At 47.5% G+C, this 20,459-nt stretch overlaps 1 protein-coding gene and 1 long non-coding RNA gene across 3 annotated transcripts in view; one reads left to right on the forward strand and one right to left on the reverse strand.

The window, feature by feature from the left end:
- The first annotated feature begins 1,962 nt into the window (after nucleotides 1-1,962).
- On the forward strand, nucleotides 1,963-18,577 carry LOC309795667. The gene is made up of 3 exons (XR_014292307.1): nucleotides 1,963-2,046; nucleotides 17,319-17,479; nucleotides 18,460-18,577. It is a non-coding gene; the product is annotated as an uncharacterized lncRNA (long non-coding RNA).
- ZNF19 (zinc finger protein 19) overlaps nucleotides 12,023-20,459 on the reverse strand; it is a 56,072-nt gene continuing 47,635 nt past the window's right edge. The window contains exons 10-11 of one of the 2 annotated variants that reach the window (XM_082608253.1): nucleotides 18,126-18,233; nucleotides 12,023-13,608 (exon numbers count right to left, since the gene is read on the reverse strand). The gene's annotated coding sequence lies outside the window, so the exon portion shown is untranslated. The remainder of the gene's footprint in view (nucleotides 13,609-18,125; nucleotides 18,234-20,459) is intronic. The other variant, XM_082608252.1, reaches the window with a different exon arrangement.

Raw genomic sequence — 20,459 nt, forward strand, 5'->3', positions numbered from 1 at the left:
TGCCTGAGGGTCTGGCTTCCAATCAGCCTGAATCTAGGTGCTGACTGAGATTCCCCTGCTTTGGAACACCGACTGGTCTTAGCACACCCTCATCTACTAGGAGCCATTAAAAATAAAATAGGCTGCTTGGACAATCACTGAGGTTTGAGAGACAACAAGAGTGAGGCAGGATTGAACGGTCAGGCTCATCTCCTGCAGGAGGCCACTGCTTTAAGTCTGGCTGCTTTATCTAATGCATAGAAACCAACAGAGAGTCAAGCAAAACGAAGAAACAAAAGAATATGTTCCAAACAAAAGAACAAGATAAAACCTCAGAACTAAACCTCAATGAAACAGAGATAAGTACTTATTAGACTAAAATAGAGCTGTTCAAAACACAAATAAAAAACTATTGAAACACAAGCACTTGTGTGGTTCTGGATTAGATACTAATTTGGACAACCAGCTATAAAAAACATAATTGGAATTTTGGAAATTTTATATCATGTTTCATGTATTAGGTGAGATAAAATTTATTGATCTGTAGAGACCAAGATAGTCAACTGAAAAAAGCATATAATTGTACAATGTGTATGATCTCTATAGTTAAAAGTATAATATTACAGAGGTTTATTAGGGCAGTGAAAATGCTGGCTGTGATACTGTCATGGTGGATACATGTCGTTATACATTTGTCCAAACCCATAGAACGTACAACACCCAGAGCAGACTCTAATGTAAAGTATGGATTTTGGTTGATAATGATGTGTCAGGGCCTCCTGAGTCGGGGCCCTTGATCCATGTGCCGTCAGGCCACCTTTCGTGCCAACCCCTCGCCTGGGCCTTTATACTTGTGTTTATTTACTCCTCTCCACGGAGAAACCGCCTTTGCCCCAACTCTCCAGATGCTTCCAGACCTTGTCTCTTTTCCTCCAGATTTTCAGTCTCAGAGTTACCTATCACCACTCACAGTCCCTGCAGAGCCCAGAGATATCTCCTTGAAGGAAAGGTTCTGGAGAAATCGGAGGGTTAAATAAGGAGTGCAGCCATTTCCCACCTGGTGCTGATGCCCAAGAGGGTGAAGAGAATGAGTGTTTTGTTAACGCAAGTTATTGTGCCCGACACACAAACTGAAACATTGGAGTTTGGAGCAGACAAAGGTTTATTGCAAGGCCGTGCAAGGAGACAGGCGGCTCATGTCCCCCAAAGCCTCGAGCTCTGGGGAGGGTTTGGCAAAGCATTTTTAAAGGCCAGGGGTGGGGTGGGGTGGGGTGGGGTGGGGTCGGGTTGCAGGGTGCGTGGTCAGCTTGTGCACGGTTCTCTAATTGGCTGATGGTGTAGCAGGGCGGAGTCACAGGGCTAAATATCAGTCCTTAGGCTCCAGGAGGCCTGAGGCTACGTGCTCATGGTCATCAAGTAGTCCTTCCACCTGTTGGGGTGGGGGTGGGGCGGGTTTCACATCTGTAAAACAACTCAGGAAATGTGCATCAAATACTATTATCTAAGGACTTCAGAGAGGAGCTAAAGCAGAGGATACGGCGAGAGGCCTGTCCCGGGAAAGCCCCATAGCGTCCTGCTGCGTTATATTTTCTCGCTAGAATTTTAAAATCCTCCAAGTAGTAGATCATTTGGGAGCAGCCTGTGTCTTCCTGTTCGTTCTAAGAGCATGTCCCTCTTGAATTTTAAGGGGGGAAATTCTTTATCTCATAAATATGCGGAGTGGGAGATCCATTTATAAAATATTATCAAGGTCACTGCAGAGGTTTTCAAAAAACCAGGATACAGCGCCCGATGCTCAGAAACTGGCTGAGAGCTTCCCGCCTGGATCCTCAGGCCCATCGGACGGCGGGGCAGTCATGACCCTCCTCCCACACGTGGGCCTCTTCACGCGGGCCCAGATTGGCCAATGGCAGGCAGCTGGCTACATTTGCGAAAGAGAGAAAACGGCTCAGCAGCCTGGGACCACCCCTGGGCGTGGCTTAAAGAGCCTGGTCCAACCCTGCAGCTTCTCTGCGGAGCGACGCGCTGCGCCGGGAGCTCCTCCGATCCGGCGTGTGGCAGGACACTGTGAGTTGAAAGGAGAGGTGTTTGGGGTGCGGGGAGCTTTCCGCTGAAAATAACTGCTGCTTCCACCCCTGCCGCCGACTTGGTGTTTGGTCTCCCAACAAGCCCCTTTCCCCCTTGGCCTGGGTTTTCTTACCTGTGGAGAAATGCGTTAGATGCCGGCCTATTGAGTTTCCTCTGAGTTTGAGGTGCTCCTGCGAGACCCCCCCCCCCGCCCCACGGCCTCTCCTTCCCACTCAGGCACCTATTGGTTTGGGGTTCTCAGTTGATGCAATTTTAATAGGTTTCCATCATTTCCTGAGGGAAAAATGGGAGGGAGGGTGGTTTGTTGCAGAGACGGATCTCACTGCACCTGGGAAGGCGGGACACTCATTTCCTCTTTAGCTCCGCTGATAACCCTCCACTTTCATCGGCAGGTGAGTGAATGTGGCTTCTTCTTCCCAATCATGGTACAAAATGTATAATTTCTCCTCATGAAATTTGATTTTAATGAGAGACTAGGTCATAGGAGAGAGTAATTATTTAGATGGTATGCACCTGCCAGGTTAATTTTAAATCAGCTTTTAGATCAGTCTGTCTTAGTTATTCAATTAAGTGTTTTCGACTAGCGATTTCAATAGTTGTATTAGCACAATGCCTGGGAATGTAATTGCTTTTTAGATCCTGATCATTGTGACATCAAAGTCAGTGCCTGGGCTCTTTCTCTGGGCTGGTTTAAGTGTGTGTGTGAGAGTAGTGTGTGTGAGCGTGTGCACACACACGCTGGGGGGGGTGCTCTTTCTCCTGATTTTTTCCCCCTACATTAGGACTTGTTTATTTTATATTTAGTAGTTTGTATCTGCTACTCCCCAACTCCTAATTTATCCTTCCCCTCCCTTTCCCCTTTGGCGACTGTAAGTTTGTTCTCTGTGAGTCTGTTTCTTTTTTGTAAGTAAGTTCCTTGTGCCATATTTTAAATTCCACATATAAGTGATATCGTATGGTATTTGTTTTTCTCTTTATAACTTACTTCACTTAGTATGATAATCTCTAGGTCCATCCATGTTGCCGCAAATGGCATTATTTCATTCTTTTTTATGGCCGAGTAATATTCCATTGTAGATATGCACCACATCTTTATCCGTTCCTCTGTTGATGGACATTCAGGTTGCTTGCATGACTTGGCTGTTGTAACTAGTGCTGCTGTGAACTTTGGGGTACATGTATATTTTCAAATTAGAGTTTTCTGCGGATCTATGGGGTTGGCGGAACCCCAAGGACGTGCAGAGAGGAGGGGTTCATTACCGCGCTCCTCTGACTCTCTGGCCCTAATTGCCTCGCCTCGTAGAGGGCACATAGGTCTGCCTTCAGCACCTGATTCGGCACTTCTAGCCTGGCCAGGTGGCCCACTGGCCGGACAGCCTAACAGACTCTCTGCGGTCTGACTGCCCTTTGTTTCTCTAGAGGCAGAACTCTAGACCCAGAAATACCTGGCTTGACTCTTGGGCTTGCAGTTTTCAAGCTGCAGGCCTGCGTGGCTCTTGGCATCTGGAAAATGGTGCTGGTGGTCGTGAATACGGAGCATGTAAAAACCGTGGTATTTTGGTGCGCAGGCTGTGCTCATCCCCGCGCCCTTTCTCTTGAGAGTTCTCCGCAAACTTCCTTCTCCCCTTTCCGTCTGAGCCTCTTTCTCCTGTTCCTGTTAGCACAAGTTCGTGTGCCTGATGCACAGTGAGGCCAAACAAACCGAAACGGAGTTTGGAGCAGAGAAGGGTGTATTGCAGGGCTGTGCAAGGAGACGTGGCTCATGCCCCCCAAAACCCCGAGGTCCCCGAAGAGTTTCAGCAAAGCATTTTTAAAAGCCAGGTGAGGGAGGGGTGGATCAAATGGTATGTGATCAGCTTGTGCACAGTCCTCTGGCTGATGGTGAGGTAGCAGGGTGGTGTCACAGGGGTTAACATTATCAAGCCTTAGGCTCCCGGAGGCCTGGGAGCACATTGCCTTGTGCTCATGGTCTTCAAGTAGTTCTTCCACCTGGTGGTGGTGGGCGGGGCCGGGGGGGTTCAGATCTGCAAAACAACTCAGGAAATGTGCATCAAATACTATCATCTAAGGACTTCAGAGAGAAGCTAAAGCAGAGGATACGGGGGAAGGTCTGTCTCAGAAAGGCCCCATAGGGCCCTACATCCCCACACCCCTCCCCTCAGCAGAAGGTTCTCACTTATCCCTCTGTTGAGCAATCACTGATAGCCTCTATGCCAAAAGCTATGTTAGGCCCTGGAATCAACAGGAAGTTCCCGTTTTTGAACTCCTCCAGCTTTTGTAGGATTGAGGGGCAGGCGTGGCATAAATCAGGGTTAGGTGACAGTGACATAAAGCCTGGGAAATTGATATAAACAGTCTGTGATTGTGCCGTAAAGCACGGTCAGGTGCCGTAAAGCAGCGCCAGGTGATGGAAACCAGGGGCGGATGACGCAAAACCCGGGAAATTGATGTAAACAAAGCCTGGGGGCTGTGCCGTAAAGCAGGGTCACCGGCCATAAAGGTTGGGTAATTGACGTAAAAGAAGCCTCGGCGAAGTGCCGTAAATCACAGGTGAGGTAATGCCTGGCACCTGACCAAACTGGGCTCCTGCGGCAAACCCGGGCACGTGACATATGAATTGGGATATATGAATACCCCAATTATAAGACAAATTCAAAATTTTACATAATGTTTAGTGCATAGTTTATGGGGATTAAAATACATCATTTATGTCAGACGTTACATTCCAACTTGAGGGATCAGATTTTTTTTTTTTTTTTTTTTTTTTTTTTTTTTTTGCGGTACGCGGGCCTCTCACTGTTGTGGCCTCTCCCGTTGCGGAGCACAGGCTCCGGACGCGCAGGCTCAGCGGCCATGGCTCACGGGCCCAGCTGCTCCGCGGCATGTGGGATCTTCCTAGACCAGGGCACGAACCCGTGTCCCCTGCATCGGCAGGCGGACTCTCAACCCCCGCGCCCCCAGAGAAGCCCCTGGGTGGATGTTTTTTGTTGTGTCTCAATGTAGATGAGGCCCCAGGAATTATTTCACTCGGTTGAGGATGAAAAGTACAAAGCAGTGTACGAGTACTGTAGTGGATCCATTACCACCAGCAGCCCTACTTCTGGAACAGCTGCCACTAATGTTAGTCACAGGCACATCATCAGGTGTGTGTACCTGAGGATGCAGAGCTGGTGGGCGGGCCCAGGGGAGGTACGAGGTAGGTACAGGGAAGGGGTGATCGTTCCGTTTTCAAGTCCACGTTTTTGATGGATTTTCCTGGAGCAACACTGGCTCCTATAAATAGGAATGTCTATGTGCTTCTATGGTACAGGGGTAATCTTAAAAGGTAGGGGCTCTTGTGACTGTATCTGGCAGTGACATTTGTTCATTTACTCAACATATTCATGTTTGGGGTCAAGGAGCGTGTGTGAGGGCCTGCAATGCAGGTGTGGGGTGAGCTCCCTGTGGGGAGTGACTCTGGAATTTCCCTTGGGGCGGGGCTGGGGTCCCTGTGGACGCCCTGCTGGGTTCCCACCAGTTCCTTCCCTCCTTCATTCTTGTCTTCACTCAGGCATGAGTGAGGCTGAGGTCTACCGGGGTGACCCTTTCTCCTGTGGTGACAGTGCCCGGACGCAGATGTCCTGAAGCAACAGCATCCTTGTCTGGTTCTCAAGTGAGGGTGTCCGGCTTCACTACGGCCATAATCATGGACCTGCTGGTCGGACACAATGTTTTCCTCCTCTTCCGTCTCGTAGGAGCTCTGCCCACTGCCCTTGCTGACATCTGAATGTGCAAAGTGGCCGTGTTTATCCAGTTTGGCAAGTTGTGGAGTTGAGGTGAAAATCTGGAAAATCCATACCCCTGGACCACCTAGGTTTTGAGTGTGAGTCCAGCCGATGGTTCAGGGTCTGAGTTCTGCCAGGGGGTGGTGACAGGGTCATGGGCAAGGACGTACTGGCCAATGGTCAGGACCCTGCTCTCTAGGGAAAGAAGAGCCAGCATGCCTGCACAGTTTATGATATAAGATGACGTGAAGGACAGTGGTACACGGATAACAAAGATGAAGCTGTGCTGGTATCACGTGGTAACAGATAACACACAATCCTGATTCTCAAGGGCTCCCCCAAAAGGTGCATATATGGGCACATACGTTTATTAGCTAAATTGATACCCAGGCTGTAGCAAACAATTAACAAAAAATACTAGTGGACAGGACTTTGGTGTAAATTCCAGAGAGACCAGGGCTTCACGGGATGCTTTTGTGGATTTTTGCCTGGCTCCTGTTCCCCCACCACCCGTGGCCCCCTAGTCGACACACGAGGGCAGTTCTGGTGTTGCTTGGAATTTTCTAGTTTTGAAGGAGTAAGACTACGAACTCCACGTGTGTAGAACCGCACTCCTTCCTCCATGACGTCAGCAGCCTCTGCTGAATCGCGTCCTGGGTTTCGGATGCAGAAGAGTGTTCTCTCGGTCTTTACAATGCAACACCACAGACACACACCTGCACATCCGGTCTGCATGAGTCACACTTCTCCCATCACTTTCTAAGTCTGGACCATCAACAAAACAATCACCCAAGGCTGGATGGCGGCACCTGCCGTTCCTGTGGTGTAGATATTCCCACGGTGGCCAGTTTCGAGTTTCCGATGTGATGTTCGTGAACACGGAGCCGGGAAGAACCCCAGAGAGAGCTTCCACCACACACACTATGTATGGGAGAGGGTAAGAGTGAGCAGAGATGGTGGTAAATGCAGTACGATAACCAGTGAGGTCTACAGTAATGCTAGTGAGTTTTGAGAATTCGCTGCCTTTATTCTGAATATAGTTTATTCAGTGTAAGGCTGTAAGTTAACTGCTAACGCTAGCTGCGGTTAACAATGGCTCACGCCATTTCTGAAGATCCCAAGATGGCTTTCACGATGGATGGCAGCCCGCTCCAGCGCCCTCTCCCCTTCCAGGTTCAGTGCCTGGACCCCAGATGTTAAACTGAGAACAGGCAGCCTAACAAGAGGGGAAAAAAAGATGGAATGTGTGGGAGTTTATAAAGCAGTATTCGTCAAGGAGGCAGTGACAGTTGGGGGCTGAAATACCGTCATGGGCTGGACTTAGGGAAGGGGCTGGGGGTGGGGGGAATAAGCCCTGGGACGTCGGTCCGGAAAGCCCGGTGAACAAGAGTGTCAGTGGGGCTTGTGATGCAGATTCAAGTCGGTGCCTTTCTTACTGGTGAGAGTTGTTATGCAGCCTCCTCTTTCAGGTGTGGGAGAGGAAGAGGTCCCTACAAGTGGGCATTTCCTTTATACGTGTGAATTTCCTTTATGGAAGGAATGCTTGTGCCCTGTTCTCAGAGCGTTTCCTGAGTCTGCTGGTTCTCAGTGGCCTTCTGTTCAGAATAATCCTTACGCCAAACATGCACATTTGGGTTGGTGAGTCCTGGTTGCTTTCATTTGAAACTCAGTGGTTTTCCCTTAAAGGCAAAATGAGGAAGTCCCAGGAGTCACCTGAGCCCCTCGGTCTGGGATCATTGCGACCTGGCCCAACTTGGATAGGATCCAGGAGGGCTTGGATTCCAGTCAGTACTCCAGCTGGCTGTGTAGGGGGCCCACTGGGGTGCGTGGTTGGGAGGGGCGCAGACCCACCCCTGTTCTCCTAAGGACCTCAGAGGTGTGTCTCCCTACATGGAAGGTGACCACACTCCTAACTGGGGTCCCTATGATGCAGCCATCCCACACTACAGAGCCCTGAGTGTGGGGTTTTGGGGTCTGAGCCCTGGCCCTGATCCTCCAGCATTTCAGAAACCTGCATGGGCGATGTGCGAGCCATAGTAGCTGGAGAACACTGGGATGGAATCACCCCCGGGTGTGCTGCATGGCAGAGTCCAGCTCCAGCCACCTGGACACTTGGTGCTGGAATGTCAGCCCCCCCAGGTGGCCTGGGGTCCCGGGTTCTCGCCTCGGGGGACATTTATGAGACAGGGTGTGACTGAAGGAGCTACGGGGCAGTCTGCGAGAGAAGATGGAGACAGGGGTGCTAGTTGAGTATCTCAGGTGGGGAGAGGTTTGGTGTCTGTTGCCGCTGAAGCAGAACAAGAACAAAGTGGGGGTTGGCTGTTGGTGTATTTGACGTGGTATAGGGGATGAAAAATTTTTGCTCTACTCTCTTAGGTTCTGTCCCAGGGACCTGCAAATTAAACTGACAACAGATTAACAGGAGCAAAAGGTTTATTATGTCTGTGTACAGAGCCCTGCACAGAAAAGAAGTAGAGATGCAAAGAGACAGTTAGACTTAAGGACTTATGTGCCATGTTAACACAGGGTGGTAAGTTTCTGGAGAAGTGACAAGACAAAGGAAAACAGGTTTCAGTTTCTAGGGACAGGAAGTTGTGGGAAGGTGAGTAAGTGGGGGAAAATAAGAGAGGACAGAGCTGACTTAGTGAGGTTTGTTACGCAGACTGAAGTCAGTACCATCTCAGATGATAAGATTGTTTCTTCCCTTCCTGGAACAGGAGAGGGAGGGGGACATCCTCACAAAGGGACCAGGCAGATGGAGGAGGGCAGAGGTTTTCTTTTTGCAGCTTCTCAGTCACCTCAACTCCAAATAACCCTTATGCCAAAGTGACATATTAGGGGTGGCAAATTCTAACCCCCCTCAGCTGTATACAAAGAGTTTATAACAGCTGGATGTGGTACTGGTGGATGGGCCTCCTCTAGACTAGAGGGAAGACTTCCCTACCAGAAGAGAGGGCCCAGAATGTCAGGGTGATGGCCAACGTGCTGCATGGTTATTGTGCGCCTCAGTTCTGAGTGCCTCACATGCGTTAGCTCACAGAATCCACCCTGTGACCCTGTGAGATGGGGCACTATAACCAATCCCATTTTACAGGTGAGAAACCGAGGCCCGGATGGTGGGGTAACTGGTCCAAGGGTGGCTCGTTGGTGGTGGAGCTCAGGTGCAAACCCAGCTCTTCTCTGCCCTCCACAGCGGATGGTGTCCGTGTTTCCTGGGGCTGCCCTAACAAACACCACAGACCAGGTGGTTAAACAACAGACATTTATTGTCTCCCAGGCTCTGGAGGCTGAAGCTCCGTGTTCAAGGTGTTGGCAGGGTTGGTTTCTCCTGCTGTCTCCCTCTTTGGCGTGTTCTAGAGCTTTCCCTGCATCTGCTGGTTCTTGGTGGCCTTTAGCTCAATGTAATCGACATGCCAAAGAGGCACATTCTGGAGTGGTGTGTTCTGGTGCCCTCCTTTGTGCACTGACTGAGCAGGATTCTTGCTGAGACCAGGCTGTGCAGGCCCCGCAAGGATGGGGCCAAGGATGGGGCCAAGGACAGGGTCTGGGTGAGATATGGTTCAGGAGAGTCTTGGTCACCTCGGGTGGTCCTGGGCACGCGCCTGGTGTCTCTGTGTCCTGATCTCCTCTTCCTACAAGGACACGTGTCATATGGGATCTGTTACCTTAGAGTGAAGGGGGGTTGTGTCTGCCCACCCCACCGCCACCCATGGAAAGAGACAGCCACATCCTGACCCCAGGGCCTCAGGACATGACCTTATTTGGAAGTAGGGCCTGGGGCTGTAAGTAGTTAAGACAAGGGCATTAGGGTGGCCCTCATCCTGTGTGACTGCGTCCTTATAAGATGAGGGGAGATAACAGACACAGGGGAGGAGCCACGTGAAGATGAAGGCAGAGATGGGAGGGATGCAGCCACAGGTCTAGGGATGCCTGGAGCCCCCAGGAGCTGGAAGAGGCAGGAAGGACCCTCCCCTGCGGCCTCAGCACTTGGCAAGTAGACAGTTGCAATGGGTGGGCCTGAACTGAAGGCAGTGCTGTGGCCCTCGACCATTCTGTGTTCCCCACAAGGTGCCCTGAGGACAGCTCTCACAGGACACTGACCAGCAAGGTGGTTTCACGTGACACTGCAGGGCTGGTCCTCTGAACCTGCAGGCCTGTCTCACCCTTCCTCCTGGGCTCCGGTCACACAGGATGACTGTGCACCGTGTGGGGCTGGGCTTTCAGCTCCTGCACAGGACCCCTGGGTGTCGGTTAACAATGCAGCTTTGGGCTTCCCTGGTGGCGCAGTGGTTGAGAGTCCGCCTGCCGATGCAGGGGACACGGGTTTGTGCCCCAGTCTGGGGAGATCCCACATGCCGTGGAGCGGCTAGGCCCGTGAGCCATGGCCGCTGAGCCTGCGCGTCTGGAGCCTGTGCTCCGCAATGGAAGAGGCCACAACAGTGAGAGGCCCACGTACAGCAAAAAAAAAAAAAAAAAAAAAAAAAAAAAATGCAGGTTATGGCCCAAGAATGACAGGAGGTGAATTTCTCATCAGCCCTATACAGTGTGGGCAGGGAGTCACAATAAATTATAGAGTTAACAGTAAGGGGGTGGGGGCAGGGAGTGTTAACTCAGCCATGAAAAGGAGTGAAGCTCTGACGTCGGCTGCAACATGGATGAACCTTGAAAACACGATGCTCAGAGAAAGAAGCCAGACACAAAAGGACAATTTATTAATTCCACTTACATGAGACATCCAGAACAGGCAAACCCATAGAGACAGAAAGTGGATTAGTTCTGTGCTCAGATGGCTTCTGTGCTCTAGCCTCTCCCTGTGTTCGCCCCTCAAATCAGCCCTGGTGCACGAAGCAGCCTGGCTGGGTGCGGTAGGGGCCCTCACCCCCCGGCACGTGCTGCCAGGAAGCAGGACCTGTGTGCCGTGCTCTCAGCTGCCCTGAGCGTGCTCCCCCGATTTGGCCCGCAGGATGCACTGTCCTTCCTGGGCTTCCAGTGAGGCCGCCTCCTGTTGGGGGCCTGGGATGCTGGAATCAGGCCACTTCTTGGACTGGGCTGCACTGCAAGAAGTTTCAGGGTTAGCCCGGGATCCTGACCGTCACATGACCAGAGAAATTGTTAACGTTTTTGTTTTGCACGTTGAAATGTTTAATGTCAGAAAGATTTTGTTTAGTTCCCTGACATGGGTAAAGTGTGCGAGCCCAATGTTGATTTCTTCTCCCAGAATGTACATCCTGGTTCCCGCACGAGGGTGAACCCCTGTCCAGAGATGAGAGACCCCACATGTGTGACCTGTGCCTCGTGGGAGAGCAGCCCTAAGCTAGTTTAAACCTGATCAAGTTCTGTCTACACGGTAGGGTTAGACAGCTCCATGTCCTGTGTACACTGAGTATGTTTAGACGTGACCGTGTGCTGTCTACGATGAGAATATTTAGACCTGACCGTGTTCTGTGTGCGCTAGGACATGGGGACCTGGCCTGGCCTCTGTCCTGGGAGCTTCAGGGGACGTGGAGACCTGGCCTGGCCTCAGTACTGAGAAGCTCCATGCCTCTGTCCGAATGTCAGTTCTCAGACATCTGGGGTCTGGAGCTGAGGTGGGCTTGTCTGGGTGACAGCGCTCTGCTCTGAGTGTGGTTACGTGGCCCTCCCAAAGGAGCCATGGTAGGGGCCTTAGTCCTTACCCCTGCAAGGATCACCTTCCCTGCGGCTGGTGGAGACTCCTCAGGTGGGCTACCTCATGATTATTCCAGTTCACCAGCACACGCAGAGCGAGGAGGGAGGCAGGTGTACCTGGTGAATTGATTGCCGGGCACGTGGATCTAGGTGTAAGGCCAGTCGGCAGCAGGTGAGATGTGCCTCTGTAATCTCCTTCTGGTCAACCATCTCTGCTCAGCAGAGTCCGGACCTGCCCCTCCTCTTTCAGCCCTGCTGTCCTGTGAGTTTTCTCAACACCCCAGCAAATCAGGAGAGGATCGAGCCTGCCAGAACCAAGGTAGTGTGTTCAACTTCAGCACAAAAAAGTTAAAAACAAAAGTGAAGGGCTTCCCTGGTGGCGCAGTGGTTGAGTCTGCCTGCTGATGCAGGGGACGCAGGTTTGTGCCCCGGTCCGGGAGGATCCCACATGCCACAGAGCGGCTAGGCCCGTGAGCCATGGCCGCTGAGCCTGCGCGTCCAAAGCCTGTGCTCCGCAACGGGAGAGGCCACAACAGTGAGAGGCCCGCGTACCGAAGTGAAAACAGGAGGGGACTGACTTCTCTGGGGCAAGTGTTAGGAGAGGAGACAGACCCTACACTCCTTTGTCTGGTCCCAGGGACCCAGCTTGTTCCCATGTTGGGAGCTCACGCAGCACAGCCATGGTATCCTGACCAGGGGGATGTGTGACCCTAGTTGCAGTGTCTGGGGATTGTGTGGGGCTCACCCCATCCGTGTGGGTCAGGCTCAAGTGCAGACCCCATATCTGCTCTTTGCCTGCAGTGTGTCTTATCCCCTCTGAGATTTCCAACATCTGAATTGAGGGTGTTGCCCTGATTAACCTGTGATCCCTTTTCTTCTCTTAACCTTGTCATGTTCATATGAGGACAGGCACCTTTGAGCAGGGTGGTCCTCCTGCTGAGTGACAACCCTTGGTGGTATCATGTTAACATCATAGCAGATCATATGTCGCATCTGTGGGGTTGCTGCTGTCTGGGTTCCTGTGGACAGAGCTCAGGTAACACAGACTGGCACCCCCTAAGAATGGTCCTCCACATGCCATGTGCCCGAGGTGGGGGACAGTGCTTTGACCTTGCACATTTGTAACAAAGGGGTCAGATTGGAGTCTCAGTTAACCAGACATTTTAAATTTTTAAATGAAATAAAACACACATCACATACCATTTGCCATCATCATCATTTTAAGTGCATGTTTCTGAGGCATCAGGTACGTTCACCTTGTTGTGGAGCCATTATCACCATCTCTAGAAAATTCCATGACCATGAAAGTCTCACTTCCATCCCCTCCCGAAGCCCTGCTACCAACGACCACTTAGGTCCATGAGTTGTCCACTCTTGGGCCCCTATTTGAGTGGAATCCTGCAGTGTTTGCCCATGGGTCACTTTGGAAGAGCTTTCAGTCTGAAGCTCTGCTTGTTTGCATCTGAATACCGTATATTTAGGGAGAGGGCATATGAGGAAGAGGCTGTGTGAGGGACAGTGTGCAGGGCACAGATGAGCCAGGACCAGACCAGCCGCCTCTGGGGCTCTCTGCTCCCGTTTCTTGGGCTGTTCCTCATCTGCATCATTGCTGTCCACGCTGGCAGCCCTGGGACACTGATGTCTGAGTGAGTGAGATTCCTCTGGTGCCCCGCCTTCCACCTGCTCTTCCTGCTGGTTGGGGAGAGGGCTGCTAGCTGGGTGGTCTCTGCTCCTGCAGCAGGAAGGACCCTGCAGGGCGGACCCACAGAGTGTGGAATGGGATCCCTGGAGCTTGGGGGGCGGACCACAGCGTGAGGGCCGTGACAAATGCTCAGGCTGCCACATCACTGACAGAATATTCCCAAGACCCCGCTCAGGAGGGAGTGGTGGGTGGCCCGGGACCCCAGAGACCCCCTTCCTGTCCTGGAGCTCAGAGAGCACATCCTCTGTGGGCTCTGGATTCACCCCGTGGCTCACGCCATCTCCCTCTGTCCTGTCTTTGAATGAAGGAAAATTATTTCTCCTGATTAGTGTCTACAGTACAGGTGTGGTCCTGTCGATACTATGGTTCTTTAATTTAGGTGTCCTGGAATACCATCTGTTTTTATGCCTAAAGAAGAAAGAGCTCATGAGTATAAAACATTTTCAGATGAAACTAATATTCAATGACTATGCTACTTCGTTGTTGAATTAGTCATCATTCTCCTGGTTTTAGATCTGATGTGGGGATTATAGAGGAGTAAACATTTAAATCTTCATAATCTGTGTATTCACAGCTTCAGTGTCATTGATGACCCCCAGTTTTTACGTTTAGGGAAGGGTTACTGACTTCATGGATCGTAAAAGATTCATACTGAGGGCCGGGCAGTTAAGATTCGAATGATGGCCGGCACACGGTCCACATTGTCTCTACTTGTGCATCTGTTGTGTGTACATGAGTAAGTTTAGTTGTCAGTATTAGTGAGATAATACAGAGCGCTAGAGAACGTATTTTAAAAGAACTTATTTTAATGTATGATCATGAAAATGTGAAAGTTTTTCCATAATAGGTGATGTTGCATCTAGAAAGTCTAGCTGAAATGGATTGGTCATCGTGTTATACAGTATTTTTGTCTATGATTCAACTTTGACAAAGTTACATAACTTTTTGCTATTATCTCACTGACTAAGAAAGACATAATAGTTATGGTGTTGGCTTGAAACTGGCTGAGGATTCAGTTCCTTCCTTTCTTATTTTAAGTTTACATAGGTATGATCTTCAAGTATAGAATATGGTAGAGGGCATCCATGTAACCATTCTGGGTTAGTAGTAGTTAGTTCCTCCTCTGAAACTTCTCATTTAGATGCAAATACATCTCAAAATTTGAAGATTATTAGCATTCCTGCTGTTAATGAGATGAATGAGTGAAATATTTCTTGTTGTGTGTGCATGAGGGTAGCTGGAGTAAAGTCGTGGCATCCCTGAAAAGCCAAGAAAGTGCTGCAGGGGAAAAAAAAATCATATTTTCTACTACAAATAAAATTGTGAATTTTTGCTCATGTTAAGTGTATAACCTGAGGTTATTGGAAATCAGTGTACAAAGCCTCCTATATTAGTGAAGACTGCTCCCATTGACATTACATACTGGAATGTGCTACTGCATAGTCTGTATTGTGGAAGACAGTGTCCTGGGATGAATTGGCTAAGATGATTCCTGTTAAACCACCTACTGTAAAAAGAAAAATAAAGCATAAGTCTCATTATGCTATACTATACCAAAATCTCTATGAAGAGTTGTTAATCAGCCACTTTTACTGCTAAAGGAATAGCAATAGTTACGGTAGCTGATGTAAAGTATGCTCGTGGGTTAACATCTGTTCTTACGGTAAACATATGATGGGCCCACAAGATAAATCCTAAAAAGCCAGTGGACATGGCTCATACTATTCCCATATATCTGAAAGGCTCTTTTTGTCCCAAATAGTATGTCATGATATGTGAGATTATTCTGGTAGGATAAGAATATAGACTTCAGGGTGACCACAGAATCAAAATAGCTGTTGGTGTAGGATTCGGTCTCCTCCTGTAGGGTAAAAGCAAGCAGTGTTTAGATTTTAATCTGTTAACAGTATGGTAATTCCGGCTGCTAGAACTGAGAGTGATATAGTAATATGGCTATAACTAGGGCAGATCAAATAATGGTGTTTAATATTGGGATAATGGCTGGTGGTTTATATTAAAGATGGCAGTAATAAAAGTAACAGCACCAGGAATTGAGGAAACATCTACTAAATGTAAGGAGAAAATGGTGAGGTGGACAGAGGCTCCTGCATGGGCCAGACTGCCGGCTAGGCCTGAATATATGGTTCCACCGGTACCAGAACCAGCTTCTACTGTTGATGATATGAGTAGGAATAAGACTGATGGGGGAAGTAGTCAAAAGTTTATATTATTTATTCGGGGAAATGCTAAATTCAGTGCCCCAGTTATTACGGAGAGAAGCCAGTTTCTGAACCTTCCAATCATAATAGGTATACCTATAAAGAAAATTATGACAAATGCATGTTCCGACTACATTATGGATTTGGTCAGCTCCAAGCAGCACTCTGTTGGCCTAGATCAGCACGGATTAATGGACTTAAAGTGGTGCCTACGATTTCAGTTCAAGCACCAAATAATAAAGTCCTGATATCTTTGTGATTTGTTTAAAATAATCAGCGGTTTGTGAACATAGGTAAAAAAGGCTGAGCAAGTGTCAGACTGTAAATCTAAAGACAGAGGTTATGCCCTCTTTTTGTCAAGCCCTGGGGTGAGTCAACAAGTTGAACTGCAGATTCAAAGATGCAGACGTTGAGAACGGACTTGAGGACACGGGTTGGGTGGGGAAGGGGAGGCTGGCATGTAGTGAGAGAGTGGCATGGACATATATACACTACCAAATATGAAATAGAGAGCTAGTGGGAAGCAGCCACATAGCACAGGGAGATCAGCTGGGTGCCTTGTGACCACCTAGAGGGGTGGGAGGGAGGCTCAAGAGGGAGGAGATAGGGGGATATATGTATACGTATAGCTGATTCACTTTGTTATACAGCAGAAACGAACACCATTGTAAAGCAATTATACTCCAATAAAGATGTATAAAAAATTTTATTTTAATTTAAAAAAAAAGCAGCAGCTTCAGTTCTGCTGGATCTTCTTCCACCTCTTTTTTTCTTGATGGGAGAAGTAGATTCAAGCCAGTTGACTAGAGAATTTACCTGTTAACTAAAATTTTGTGGGGTGGAAGCTCAGCAATCTAGTAAGGATTTAGCTTGAAGTGTTTGATTTGCATTCAATTGATGCAGATAGAGTCTTGCAATCCTTATTTTCAGGAAGTAAATTGTCCTTGCTTAGGGTTTTGAAAGCTCTTGGTCTATACTGACCTAAATCCCTAGTCCAGCGCTGACAGAATGGGTATTAAGGGTGGTAATAGTGTGGGTATTGAGGATCAGTACTGATAGGAAGGTTGTTTTGTATGTTTGAATTGTCATTTTACGTTATTTATTGAAGGGAATGTAGTTAGTAACATGGGGTATGTTACCCGAAAGTAGAAATACCTGTTGAGTAGTGCTGATGGCTGTTAGTGTTGGCAGAATGATGTGATTGTTCTTTGTCTTCTCTTGGATAATTACTCATTTGGGTAAAAACCCTGATGGGGTGGGAGACCTCCCAGTGATAATATGATGGTAATGATAAGGATTGTGTTGAAAGGTGTTTTGTTTAATGTGTGTGATAATGACAGTGTGGCGGTACATGAGCTGGGCATAAATAGTAAGAAGATAGTGTTATTCTGCACTGATAAAAGCAATTTTCACATATTGAGGTACGGGGAAGTCATTCTGGCTTATACATGATTTAACTCAAATTTTATGCTTACTTAAAAATAGCCAGTTTGTGGGCTATCAGACATACATTGTTCACCTGCTTTAACTGCTAAAGAAAAGGGCACACTGACCACAAGTGAAGAATGTCCATGTTAAAAATAAAGATTAAATGCTTCCCTTCCTGGGATGCCAATTCTGGTAAGACCCTTCAACGATAAGACTCCTTCCCAGGTGTCAAGGCCATACTGACTTGTTGTGTACGTGTGTAGTTTTCTTTTTCTTTTTTATTTATTTTTGAAACCTTAAAGGAATGTATCCCTGACTTTAATGTTCTTTGTTCTGACAAGATATAAAACTGTACTGAAAACCATGCTTCTCTGAAGCAGTTCCTCAGAGTTATCTGAGAGGTTGTCTTCTGGGTTATAGTCCTCAGTTTGGCTCTTTTATAAAACAAAACTCTTTCTATTCCTATTCTAGGTTGTTTATTGATTATTTTCACTGAAATTACTTGGCATAGTCGGCAGGATATCAGAAAAACCCGCCTGAGGTCACCTGGATATACTTTGGACCGGTGCTCGGGAGACCAAGCCTGGGCCCTTTGAGCCCCTCTGGCTTCAAAGCACCCTTCAGGTGCTCTGGTGAGTTCTTCCTCATATCTGGATCTCCTTGTGCTACGTGACAGTTGACTTGTTTGTGCGTGTGTGTGGTATGCAGGCCTCTCACTGCCGTGGCCTCTCCCGCTGCGGAGCACAGGCTCCGAACGCGCAGACCCAGCGGCCATGGCCCACGGGCCCAGCCGCTCCGCGGCATGTGGGATCCTCCCGGACCGGGGCACGAACCCGTGTCCCTTGCATCAGCAGGCGGACTCCCAACCACTGCGCCACCAGGGAAGCCCCGACAGTTTGACTTTTATTTGAGCTGTTATCTTAAGACTTGGAGTCTTAAGGGGATACTGGTATATTTCCTAGGTGAAGAGGTCCTAGGGGTAAGTTTCCAGGGAGAGGACCTAGGGGGGATTCCTAGACAGAGGACCTGAGGGAATTTCTAAGCAGGAAGGCCTGGAAGAAATTTTGGAGTGAACTGTGTTGGCTGACTTTTTTAAAAAATGGCTTAAAATTGGACATTTAAATTTAATTTTAGATGTGTACTTTATAATAGAATGAAACTAGAAGAAAGTGGGAAACTGCACTTGTAAAACCTACCAGCTCCCGGGCAAGCATCCACCCACTGACACTCTAGCTGGCTTCGACAATTGGTATGGAGCTAATACTTACAAGTACTTACCTAATCCAAAAATGGCCAGGATGGAACTTTTTTGACATTCAAAACTGCTTTTTGTGTGCACAATTAAAGAAAGGTGGCTTGATACAACATCTTTTCAAAATTCTGACCCTGTACTCCTAGGAGAAAACTTGTAATTATGACTCTTATCATGTCCTTGAAATGCAAACGCAGCCCACATTGTTTGAGACTACAACCTTGGCTCAGTTAGTAGAATGTAAAACTGAAGGGAATAAAAAGGCTTTTTAAACCTCAGGCAGGAAAACTATTAGATATCTGTGTCTATCTGGATGTGTTTATGTCTGTATGTACCTTACAAGTATGTTTCTACTTCCAGATGATATCATCAAAATGAATTCATAGGGCTTCCCTGGTGGCGCAGTGGTTGAGAGTCCGCCTGCCGATGCAGGGGACACGGGTTTGTGCCCCAGTCTGGGGAGATCCCACATGCCGCGGAGCGGCTAGGCCCGTGAGCCATGGCCGCTGAGCCTGCGCGTCTGGAGCCGGCGCTCCGCAACGGGAGAGGCCACAACAGGGAGAGGCCCGCGTACCGCAAAAAAAAAAAAAAAAAAAAAAAAATTCATAAAAGAGCTCTATTTAATTGACTTAAAAATACGCATTTACAAATCAGATATTTCTAATTGTAACAAAAAGTAACCCAAATTTTTAGAGGAGCATGCGATCTAGGATTAATCTTCAGTACATGAAAATAAGTTTAAGTTGTTGGTTTGATTAATACAAACATGCCTTTAGGGTCATCAGTATGAAGTATAATACTTTTATTTGGTACCTAGGTTTCCTAAAAGTCAATAAGCTCATGCTACCTCTGTTAAAAATTTGTCAACAGGAAAATTAACTTAGTATGGTGGTGTTTTCGTAAGTAATAAAATTGAGATAAATGGGATAAAAGCTTTTAGGTGAACTCTTTAAAAATGATTACGTTTTTAAAAAAATGATTATGCTTTATGGTATGTATACCTAAAAAGAATTTCTCCAGATTTTGGGTAACCTGAAACTTTGGAGTTGTGCTAAATTAAATTAAATGATGGGAATTCACTAACTATCCAGATCATTTCCAATTAAGATAAAAATACTAAAACATTAATTGCTCAGCATGTCTAAATTTACCTACTTTGTCTTATCAGAGAAAAACTAAAGATGTTTGGGTTTATTGGACACACGTCTTGTACCACATTGAGAAAAGAAATCATGCTATGAGAAAATGTATGTTTCTAAAGGTTGTTGAAATATGTTGATAAGCTTGCCAATCAGGAAACGCTGGTATAACAGTTCACAATGTACTGTTTCTTGGTTTTTGTTAGGGATTAAGGTTTTCAAGGGTTAAATATTATATATGTAATTAAAGTTAGTAGAAATAATAAGGTAAACATTTGAGTATTCAAGGGAAAAAAAGATGTGTGTTTTCAGTAAAAGGAGGATTGAAGAAAGAAAATGGATTTAGTTAATGGAAAATGAAGTGATACTGTCCTGAAGTGTCTCAAAGAGAGAGATATTCAACTAATTATGCTTATTTGGTCTATTACATTACATGGGAAGCACTGTCAACATGAAGCCTTCTTCATGTCTGTAAGTATATAGTGTAAATGTTCCAGAACTTCTATGAAATTCCTGAAAATCTTATATGTCCTGACATAGAATGTTTGTCATCAAAGTCGAGGCTCACACTAAAGGGACTGAGCCCCCAAGTATTAGGTAGTTGCTCTGTTCTTTCATGCAAAGGCAACAACAGGGCTGACGGCACTTGTAGGTGAAGTCCATTCGGTGTCCACAGAAAATTAACACCTCATTGTCAGACGTTTGCCATCCTGCTGTCCGTATAACACGGCAACAGTCTGCTCCTAAATCAGAGAAATTAAGATGGGTAAACAATAGCTGTGAATTCAACAGTCTGGGATATGGGAAACCAAGACGGCTGCTTGGCTTTTCCTGGCTTCCTGGCAAACCCCATTTCTATTTGATGGGTTAAGGCCTTCCCTGGCTGCAAGGCTGGTGCCCTCACAATGACAAAGAAACTGCTGGAAATGTGTTTTCCACTTGGGGTATACTTTCCACAATCTCCAGTGAGCAGGGCACCCACTTCACGTGACAAATCATATAAGCCTTAACAAAAACCTCAAAAACTTTAATATCCTCAATCATCAGGCAAGGTCACCAAAACTAATGGGAAAACTGGACTCAAGCAGAGCAAAAATTAATTATATGGGATTGAATGAGCTTGTAAATATGATTATAATTTTTATGATTTTTTGTCTGAAGTATTACTGGCTTTTCATCTTTGTTTTCCAGATATAAGGAAACCTTTCCCCTTAAGCAAAG

Source organism: Mesoplodon mirus, assembly GCF_964341445.2.
Source record: "Mesoplodon mirus genome assembly, chromosome: 19".
NCBI classification, from domain to species: domain Eukaryota; kingdom Metazoa; phylum Chordata; class Mammalia; order Artiodactyla; family Ziphiidae; genus Mesoplodon; species Mesoplodon mirus.